Below are 10,341 nucleotides of genomic sequence, written 5' to 3'. Positions count from 1 at the left end.
ATGAAACAATTTCATTTCAGAGTCTATTAACCTATTACTTTTAGTAATACCACTAGAATTTCAGCACCTGTGTGTTCCTTTTGACTACAGAGCAGACACACTTAAAAAAAAAACATTAAATGCAAACTTCCCCCTCACAAACCTCACTTTACCCGAAGCACTGCTAGGGAAGGAAGGAATTGTCCAGTCTACACCCTGGTCTCAGGCCAGTCCTTCTACACTGACATTGGAAGACTGAATTCAGGGCTTAGCTTTCGTGACAACTATCAGAGATGATGGCGGCAGAAAGGAACGAGTTTTGCTCACAGTCTTCTTTACTCTGCTGCTCTTTGCTTATTCCCACCAGTTCCACTTAAGTTGGAAAAGACCCCACAGAAACAAATCTTTCACCTAGGGTACAGAAAGAACTAAAAAGGAAATGTGGTTGGTTGTCCGTTTCCTTTACTGCAATGTGGTCTCCAGTATTCTTTGGCATATTTTCTGTTAAGTCACCAGAAGTGAACCAAACCTACTTTGCTATGTTAGGCAGCTCATAACCATTTTCCTTTGGCAGCAGCGAAAGGTAAAAGTAGATGGGAGCTTCTGTGCTGAACTCCAATATTCAAAAGGCAGACAACGTTTAGCACGCTGCCCTTGAGCTTCTGAGATCGTGTTCAAGCTGGAGGCCAAGTTCAGGCCCCAGTTAAAACGAACTTTTTGATCTTGCCTCCATCCCTAGTGATCACTTGTCCACATTAAGACACTGAAATGTTACACTTGAGTTTTCTTAAAACACCAGCAGCAGCCCAGAGAGTTGTGTTATGGGTGTTGACTGGAACTGAGGCAAAGTCCCAACTTAGCAACCCACTGTTCCTGGCTGGGTTCCCAGAGCCTTGTACTCATTGTGGTTTTTTTCATTGCCTATGTGTGTTCACTCACCATTTACTGGACCAGGAAACAATGTAAGCATTACCCTAGGGAGGTTAACATGTCACACAGTAGATATTTGAAATAGAGAGAAAAAAAAAAACAGAGCCCTCTAAATGGCTTTGGAGCTGTAGACAACAAGTTCCAGAATCCCCATGGCATGCTCAGCACTGCTTTAAGGGTGCTATTTTCTTACAGAAATTCTGGAAAGTAGGGGATAGGAGCCCTTCCCCATTCACAGGCAGAAAATGGAAGCCGAATGCTCTTCAGTGCATACACTGTGAAAGGACTGTGTCAAGTTTACCTGAAACCAGTACAATATCTGTCTTCTCCATTTCAAAGCATTCTCTTGTTCAGTGATGATGCTACCTTTGAATACAAGAAGAGCATGAACACGGTTTTGAATTCTAATCCAAAACAATACCCCCGCAAAAATACCTGTCTCCATTTTGCTAGAACCCATGGTTGAGGCACCAAGTTGGCATTGCTTACATCCAGCCTCCCTTTGTTTTGGGTCTCTTCCTACTCACTGATTTCCTGTACCTCAGGAAGTGAGAACTCACATCTGGGTTCTTCACATGGTCTCCCTTCTCGCTTGTTTTTGCTTTCAATATCATTTGCACAGATATTATGCAAACTTAAATATCTAAACATGTAACTACTTTTATCTAATCAACTTATTTCTCTTTGAATTCCTTTTTTGTTTGTTTGAATTAATGAAACTTAGTGGAAATCAAGACCGCATGATTTTCAGGACCCCAGGAAGAAGTGAACATGCAAGCATTCCAAGACAGTTACAAAAGAGCATTAAACTAAGGGTGGGCGCTCTGAGCATAACGTAGTCCTGATCATATCCATGAAAATAGCCAAACAGGCACTCTTACCCTTTGCCATCCATTCCTGTGGTCAAGTCTAAAATCAAAATGGGTTTTCATATTCCATGCTATAGGGAGAAGAGCCCTCATCATTGGTAGTCCCTTTCCATTGTATCCGAGTTTGTTTTCTGTTGCTGTTATTAAACACAGGAATCACGAGAGGAAGGGTGTATTTCAGCTTGCCTATAGAAGGAAGCCAAGGCAGGAACTCAAGGCAGGAACCTAAGGGCAAGAACTGAAGCAAGATCGTGGTGGAAGGCTGCTTACTGGCTTGCTCCCTGTGGTAACTAGGCTTTTCCGCCTTATGCTACTGATACACCTTAGGGGAAGGAAACAACTTTAGGTCTACATTAAACTTTTCCTCAAACCCTGAACTCTGCCTAGGAGTGTGCTTCCCTTACATGTGGGTTTGGAGAGAAAACAGCTCTAGGAGGATCTTAAACAAAAATTGCGCAGTTTTCTTCACCCGTTCCCCATTGTCTTTCCTTATGCATCTTTGACTTGTCCCAGGTCTGGGGGATTCATTCATGGATAGTCAAGATTTTCTGCATTGTGAATCTCAATTTTGTCTCTAGGACCCAGGCAATTAAACTAGAAAAACCAGGATGCAGTTCCTGTCCATTCACCTGTCTTAATTCTGTTCTTGACATTTTCTAAAATAAAGACTATCCAGCAGTAACATTAAGGAAAATTTGTGAAGTTGGCAATAAAAATGGGAATGAGCAGTTAGGAAGAAAAATATCAATTGATAAATACATTGTCCAGCTACATATATTTCTAGGGGTGTGAAGAATGTGTATATAAACTTCTAGGGGGCCGGGCGGTGGTGGCGCACGCCTTTAATCCCAGCACTCAGGAGGCAGCGGCAGGCGGATCTCTGTGAGTTCGAGACCAGCCTGGTCTACAAGAGCTAGTTCCAGGACAGGCTCCAAAGCCACAGAGAAACCCTGTCTCGAAAAACCAAAAAAAAAAAAAAATTAAATAAATAAATAAACTTCTAGGGGCTTCAAACCTTCAGTGCCCTATGTTATTATTAGAAAGAATAATATTATCTTGAATAGCTATGCTAGTTTAACATTTAAAGTGTGCATTTAATGATTATCACATACCATTGTGCTAATCCTTTATCAGGAACAATAAATACATGCTAATCTAATAGTCCCACGAAGATTACCAAACTGGCCTACCTACTGTTTTGAATGGCTGGGCAGAGAGAGAGTTAAAAAGATGTGAAGAGACAGACACTCACACAATGAAAGAGCCCTGGACCCAGGTTAAGAGTGATGGTCAAGGAGTTGTAGAGCCTGCCCCTGATTCATGGTTCTCTCCCACCTTCCATGGAGGTCTCAGATTTCATCTTCATGTAATTCTTTTCTTCAGTCCTTATGTGATGTGGGACAAATCTTAGGACAAATCTTAGCCAAGGGAGACTTGCAATGTTATGTCCATTGCTAAGAACTGCATATTTCTCTCTAAAGTCCATGTATGACCCTAAAAATGACACCTCTCTTCTCTCTGTTAGTCTCTCTTCTTTCTCTGTCTCATAACCTTTGCAACCCCAACGAATCTTTAAATCATTTGCATATTTTTCTACCATATTCCACATATATACTCAATGTGTATTAACTGTTATTGGTTATTAATATGTCTAATACTATTGAAAATAGTAGCAGAGCAAGCTATTGCACTATATATATATATATATATATATATATATATATATATATATATATTCTTTTTTTTTTGAGACAGGGTTTCTCTGCAGCTTTTTTTTTTTTTTTTTTTTTTTTTTTTTTTTTTTTGAGCCTGGCCTGGAACTAGCTCTTATAGACCAGGCTGGCCTCGAACTCACAGAGATCCGCCTGCCTCTGCCTCCCGAGTGCTGGGATTAAAGGCGTGCGCCACCACCGCCCGGCTATATATTCTTCATATATATTAATCCATTTTCAAACAATGGATCATACTATGTATCAAAGAGCTTTCTATGATTTAACTTGCAAAGGACATGCATGCCAGGGAACTCCTGTCTGCTGATTCCTCAGGAGTCTGTGTTCATTGTAACCACCAATATCCATAACTTTCATTCTTAACCAAGAGAGAGTAAATCGATCATAAATCCCCAAATTAATATTGCTTGTGAATATTCTTCTTGTTTAATCTTTTAAATAATATTTTACACAAAATTCATAGCTAGAAAATTAATTAAACTAAGATTGTCTGTTCAATTATTTTAACATCTAATTAAGAGACCCATGCTGGAAGACTGGAAATGAAGTTGCACTGGCCTGGTACCCCTCTGAAAATGATGCCAGATGGCAAGAAGCCTGAGGAGCAAAGCTCCCACAGCCCCAGGACCAGCTCTGGTAAAGAAGCCTAATGGAGACCATACATAGGCACCCAGGGCTCTGCAGCCTCAGCTCCCTTGATCTGCCTTTGCACTTAGCCGCATGCACACTGCAGGCAGCTCCTCATGAGGTGAACACGAGAACGAATTGCTCCTAACCACAGCGACAATGCTGCTTGCTGTGTGGGCATGGATAAAAGGGAGGGGGGAAGGTTAAAGGTCTCTCCTCTGGGGGTGGCAGAGGACATCTGGATTTTTTTGTCTTAATAACACACTGTGAAACAGATTGGTAAGAAATGCTGTTTTCAGCAGTTGGTACAGGAGGTAGTTCATAGTTTCCCCTTCAGAAATTGAGACTTCCGAGCTGAGAAGAGGATGCAGTTGGTTAAGTACTTGTTTCATACCATGAGATGCCCTGAGTTTGATCCTCCCAAGTCTGTGTAGAAAAGCAGAGAATGGTAGAGTATATTTGAGATCCCAGCAGTGGGCAAGTAGAGCCCACCATGTCCCTGGGGTGACCCCAGTGAACTTGGAAGTCCCAAGTAATGAGAGACCATATGTATGTTAAAAGATGAATAATGCCTGAGCAATGACAGCCTGAGGTTGTTCTCTAGCCTCCACATGCATTGGCACACACATGCATCTACTTGAAGATACACTAATTCATATGCACACCTACTGATATCAATATGAGAAGAGAACTTCAGGAGTGTTGTAATAGAGGACTATACTTATTCATTGATTTAAAAGACATTCATTGTGATCAAAGCCAGAATTCAGAGACTTCCATTTGGGAGGACTTCCTGTTGCTGGATTCTACTTATTCTATACTAAAATGACACACAAGTATAAGTATGGGAACCATTTCCTCGTGGTGACTATGGCTTGCATCTCCTGTGCTTGACAACATTAGTATCTCTTAGATTTTAGGAGTCGTCTTGGAATTGTAAATTGAACTGGCTCTTACTGGCTAAGAGGCCTGCACAAGCAAAAGAGGAAGCAGAGTTTGTTTCTAATGTCTTTCTTGCGGTCCTCCATCATTCTTCTCACTTTCTTACACAGAAAATATTCATCTCCTTCTAATGGTACACAATGAGAACCGCATCCTGCTCCTGCAACCATGTGTGTGACATCATTTTGTGGAAGCTGAAATGTACATGAATACCCAAAAGCTTGCTCGAGTTACAGCACCTTGATAAATATGTGTCATCACCATTCCTTTGCAATTTGTCCTTCCATTTCTCTGATCTTTAATCCTTCATTAATGATTCAGTTCTGTTCATGACTACATTCTGTATCTTCTTTCCTTTTCATTCAAGTCATCCACATCCTTTTAAAATCAGCCTGTATATTGACTCCATGGCTAACTCATGTATCTGCCAGGGAAGCATGGCCACTGAAGCATCATAGAATTTGAGTGGATTCTATCAAAACCAAAGGAAGCTTCTCATTCATTCTATGAATGCAGTAGTTCTAGGTGAGTATTCGTAGTCAAAGATTCTTTGGATGTCTCCCAGATCTTGACTGGAAGAATAGTTTCATCTCATGACGTCACTGTTTCAAGAGACCAGAGTGTCCTATGCTTTGAGCCACTAACAGAAGTCAAAGATATGAAGGCCATGCCTGTAGTGACATCAGCTCTGCTCAGTCTGTTTGCAGAAACATAGGAAGATAGCATGTTTCCAGGGCCCTTGTGGATCTTCAATATTCTTTCATCTTGCTCTCACACATACAAAGCATATTTCCCCTCTGGAAGAGATGGTGGGAACCACTAAGATTTCCTGCCTTCAGTTGGAAGACCTATGAGGGGTGTGTCAGTTGTGGATCCCAATAATCCAGTGTCGCAGACTCATCCTTTAGACATTCTCCCTTGGTGCTAAGGCACTTCAGGTCATTTGTTCTTTACAGATTCCTTCCTTCCTTCCTCCTTCCCTCTCTTTCTTCCATTCTTCCATCCTTTCCTTCTTTATTGGTACCAGATAGTGCACTGTAGTTTAACTCAAATTGTTTGTAATCTTCCTGCCATAGTCTTTTTGTTGTTGTTGTTGTTCTTATTCTTATTTTTTTTTTTACTGATTTTTATTGAGCTCTACATTTTTCTCCACCTTTTCCCCTTCTTCTTCCCTCCCATTCAGCCCTCTCCCATGGTCCCCATGCTCCCAATTTACTCAGGAGATCTTGTCTTTTTCTACTTCCTATGTAGATTAGATCCATGTATATCTCTCTTAGGGTCCTCACTGTTGTCTAGGTTCTCTGGAATTGTTATTTGCAGGCTGGTTTTCTTTGCTTTATGTTTAAAGGCCACTTATGAATGAATACATATGATAATTGTCTTTCTGGGTCTGGGTTACCTCACTCAATATGATGTTTTCTAGCTCCATCTATTTGCCTGCAAATTTCAACCTACCATAGTCTTTTGAAGGCTGGAATTAGAGGTGTGCAACGCCAAGCCTTTTTTTTTCCTTTTTTGTTTATAGTTATTCTCTATCCTACAATAAATATCCATCAATTAGTTAAATGTTGCCTGGGCTTCAGTTTCTGAATGGGCCCAGGCTATTCCACTGGGCTTAGTGTCTCTTTAGGAGTTTCTGTCCTAGCCTGATTCACACACATGAAGCCCAGACTGTTTTCACCTAGAAACTGTGTTCTGCACTCCAAGGCACATTGCATGGTGGGAAGTACTGAAACCCCAGTTCTTGAGTTTTAAATCATCAAAAGCATAAAAACAATATGGGACAAGACAAGTGAATGTAGGAAGCACTGGGTTTGGACTCCAATACTGTATAAACCTGGATTGGTGGTTACACCTAAGAGCTCAACATTCTGCGAGGTGAAGGCAGGAAGACCAGAAGTTCAAGATCATCTTTATTTATACAGTGAGTTCAAGTTCAAGGCCAGCCTGAGTTACTGGAGTCTCTGTCTCAAAAAGAAGAAATAAATGAAAAAATAAATACTTAAAACTCATATAGCTCTTTTGTACATTATGAGTGAAGTGTGAGGGTATCAGAATAACTGAAAGATACAAGACTATGTGTGGAAATGAGCAGAAATGTCCAGAATATATAAACCAACATATGAAAAAAGCAGAAAAGATTATTAAGGGCTTAGAAAAGCAAAATGGAGAATGACTGTTGGTAGGTCTGAGTTTTTTCTATTATTATTGTTATTATTATCATTATTAATTATTACTGAACATCACTAAAACATTTCCCCTCCCTTCTCTCCTCCCATCTCCTCCCCATTACCTCACCTCTGAGCCCCCCATCCACTCTTTCTTCATTTCTCTTCAGAAAAGGACAGGCTTCCTGTGGGTATCAACCAACCATGGTATACAGTGAGACTGGGTACTTCTCCTATTAAATTGCAGTGAGACTAGGTACCTCCCCCTCCTATTAAGGCTGAATGAGGCAAGCCAGTTTGAGGGAAAGGGTCCCAAAAGCTGTCAAAAGATTTAGAAACAATTGCTGTTCCCACTATTAAGAGTCCCACAAGAAGACTAAAGTACACAACTGTAACATATATATACTGATCCTAGGTCAGTCCCATGCAGACTCCCTGGGTGTCAGTTCAGTCTCTGTGAACACCTATAAGCCCAGGTTAGTTTGTGATGTCATTGTCCTGACTCCTATAATTCTTCCTACCCCTGTTCCTCAGGATCCCCTGAGCTCTGCCTAATGTTTGACTGTGGGTCTCTGCATCTGTTTTCATCAGTTGCTGGATGAAGTCTCTCCCATGACAATTGGGTTAAGCTCCAATATATGAGTGTAGTAGAGTATCTTTAGGAATTCCTAGACTTTAATTAATTAACTAATTAATTAATTAATATTTTTTGCCAGTTGTGTTTGGTTCTATACTAGGTCTCTGGGCTATCCAGCTTCTGGATCCTGACCCTATAGACACTGTCAGGGGTGAGTTGCCTCTTGTGCCTTGAGTCTCAAGCTGGGCCAGTCATTGGTTGGCCACTCCCACGATTTCTGCACTACCTTTATCCCAACATATCTTGTAGATGGGACAAATTGTAGGTCAAAGGTTACACAGGTTGGTTGGGGTCCCAATTCCTCCACTGGAAGTCTTGCCTGGTTGCAGGAAGCAGCCAGTTCAGGTTCCATATCCCCTATTTCTAGGAGTCTTAGGTATGGGCACCCTCATAGATTCCTGGGTGTTTCCATTGCACTAGGTTTCTAGCTCAACACTGAGATCGCCCCAAATTCCAGTTGTCTCTCCAAATGCTCCCTTCCTCTATCCTCCCCAACCTGATCCTTCATATTCCCATACCCCTATCCACTCCACATGTTATCTCTATTCTATTTCTCTTTCCCAGGGAAATTAATGTGTCACCCCTTAGTCTCTTATTGTTACTAAGCTTCTCTGGATCTATAGAATGTAGCACGGTTATCTTTTACTTTACAGCTAATATCAACTTATAAGTGAGTGCATTCCATGTTTGTCTTTCTGGGTCTTGGTTACCTCACCTCACTCAGGTGGATTTTTTCTAGTTCTATTCCTATGCCTGAAAATTTCATGTTGTCATTGTTTTTAACAGCTTAATAATACTCCATTGTGTAAATATGTCACATTTTCTTCATCCATTTCCCAGTTAAGGGATATCTAGGTTGTTTCCATTTTCTGGCTCTGATGAATAAGTTGCTATAAACATAGTTGAGGAAGTGTCCTTGTAGTATGATGGAGCATCCTTTGGGTATTTTCCCAGGAAAGTATAGCTGGATCTTGAGATGGATAGATTCTCAGTTTTCTGAGAAACTGACATATAGATTTCCAAGGTGGCTGTACAAGTTTGCACTCGCACCAGTAGTGAAAAAGTGTTGTTTTTGCTCTGTGTCCTCTCCAGCATGAACTGCCACTTGTGTTGCTGATCTTACCTTTCTGACACTGTAAGAAGTTGTTTTGATTTGCCTTTCCCTGATGACTAAGGATGTTGAACATTTTTTCAATTGCTTTTTAGCTATTTAAGATTTTTCTGTTGTTAATTCTCTGTTTAGATTTGTACCCCATTTTTAATTTAGATTATTTAGTTTTGATATCTAGTTTCTTGAGTTCTTTATATATTTTGGATGTTAGTCCTCTGTTGGATATGGGATTGGTGAAGATCTTTTCCCATTCTGTAGACTGCCATTTTATCCTATTGATGGTGTCTTTTGTCTTCCAGTTTCACGAAGACCCAATTATTCTTAGTGCCTCTGCTATTGGTGTTCTGTTCAGAAAGTTTTTCTCTGTGCAAATGGATTCAATGTATTATATACCTTCTCTTCTATTAAGTTCATTGTATCTGTGTTTTAGTTGGGGGTGTTTGATCCTTTTGGACTTGCATTTTGTACAGGGTGAGAGATATGGCTCAATTTGCATTCTTCTAAAGGAAAAAATATGTTGGAATTAGATAATGATAATTTTAAAACGTTTTGAGCATAAACTAAAAATCAGTGAAAGTACCCTCTAAAAAAGTAAATTTCATGGCACCTGAATTTTATCTCAATAAAAATTACCAACCAGACTCTTTGAATGTGGCTGACGGTAGAGGCTGACTGAAAAGCCAAGGACAATGGTGATGGGCTTTGATTCTATGGCATAGACAGGCTCTGTGTGAGCCTTATCAGTTTGGATGCTCACCTTCCTGGACCTGGGGGGAGTTGGGAGGACCTTGGATTTCCCATAGTATAGGGAACCCTGACTGATCTTTGGCCTGGAGAGGGAGGGAGTGGGGGTATGGGAGGAGGGGAGGGGAGGGAAGTGGCAGGAGGGGAGGAGGTGGGAATTTTTTAATAAAAATAAAATTAAAAAAATTATTTATGGTGATAAATGGATATAAAAACATTAATTTTAGTCTGCTAAATCTTGCTCTGTTGAGGTAATGTATCTTCCATATTTTAAGTATTATAATGACTTAATTTACATTTATTGCAGCATACATTGTGCTATCATCCTAATGAGGTCTGGTGAGGAATTGATGTCCTTTAGAAATATTACTGTCATGCTTGAAGTTTAGAGCTGTAAGCTGCAAAATTGTAGATAGAAGAATCTAGATCTGCCAAGCCTGATTTTCGGAGCTCATTAGGTAAGTATTTGCAAATTGTGAGTGGAAAGTCATGGGAAACTACATGGGTGAGATGAAGCTGATGCGGGGCTCATAAAGCATTGACTGGTGGTAACAGCACGGGAGGGAACATACTATTCGTTAGTACATACGGTATGTTTCACCAG

The sequence above is a fragment of the Arvicola amphibius genome, chromosome 11 (genome assembly GCF_903992535.2).
Source record: "Arvicola amphibius chromosome 11, mArvAmp1.2, whole genome shotgun sequence".
NCBI lineage: Eukaryota > Metazoa > Chordata > Mammalia > Rodentia > Cricetidae > Arvicola > Arvicola amphibius.
The sequence above is the reverse complement of the archived record's forward strand: the minus strand, read 5'-3'. Positions refer to the sequence as shown.